The sequence below is a fragment of the Myotis brandtii genome, unplaced genomic scaffold, assembly GCF_000412655.1.
Source record: "Myotis brandtii unplaced genomic scaffold, ASM41265v1 scaffold882, whole genome shotgun sequence".
NCBI lineage: Eukaryota > Metazoa > Chordata > Mammalia > Chiroptera > Vespertilionidae > Myotis > Myotis brandtii.
The window spans coordinates 161,511-162,639 of NW_005371607.1; positions in this window are offsets into that span (position 1 = coordinate 161,511).

Genomic DNA, 1,129 nt, shown 5'->3' on the forward strand with positions numbered 1-1,129 from the left:
AAGAAAGCCCCGCCCCTCCCCGCCCCCCCTCGCCCCCCCAGCCTGCTTATCCCTGGCTTTCTGCTCCTTTGAACACGTCTTCTGCCCTTCCTTTCTCTCTCCTCTGCCCACACCTACCCATCTCAGTCCCCTGCCTTTTCATAGTCTCCCAGTTGGGAAACAATCCCCGGCTTGGCAGTACTGGGTAATGGAGCAGGCAGGGCCCCAAGGCTGATCCGCTGAAACTTCAGGAAGGAGGAGAGAAAAGAAACTCAGCTAAACTGACTACAAAGACAAAGTTAATTCAGAAATCAGCTCAGTTGAGTGGGGAGGGGTTGGGGGGTAGGAAGAAGGGAACAGTGGGACACAAGAGGCTGGGAGAGCTGGGAAAGTGCTTTATAGGAGCTGCCTTTGTTCCTGGAAATCGCAATCCTTGGGAGGAACCGCTTCTCCAGATTCCTCCGCTCCTTCCATCCGGAGCAGGGGGCACAATCAGGGATTGTCCAGAGGCTCCAGCCTCAGCCCCTGGGCCTCACATCTGTGCGTCCCTCCTCCTGCCAGGCCCCTCCTCCCTCCTCTCCTCTCCCTCCGTCTGTCTCTGTGCGGGACACTTAGACTTAGGGTGTTTCACCTCTCTCTCTCTCTCAACCTTTATCTCAGCGTTGCCAGTGTGTGCTTATGCACCCAGCTCCCACCCCCACGGAGAGGCCTCCAGGAAAGGGACTAAATCTCACTTACCTCTTTACCCTGGTGCCTAGGTGAGTGCCAGGCCCCGACACTAAAGACAAAACAAAACACTGTCTCAGCTAAACACAGGCTTCCACCCCGCTGGTGGGCACCCTCTGCAAAGGTTTCCATTGGAAAAACCAGAGCGTGCTTCCTTGCGGAGGTTTAAAAGCCTCCAGTCTCAACGCCCCAAACGAATATACATCTATGGCCACCGACCAGAGGCAACAGCCCTCCTGGCCCTGCCGGGACCAGGTCTCCAACTCTGCGCCCCAGGACTCTGCGCCCCGGCCTCGGTGCGGTGCAGGCCTAGCCTGGGCTCCAGGGAACCAATGAGAGACCGCAGGTATCTGCCGGGCTCAGGGCTCTCCTTCCGGCTCTCGCCACTGAACTCTGCCCCTGGGCATCTTTATCTGCACCCGAG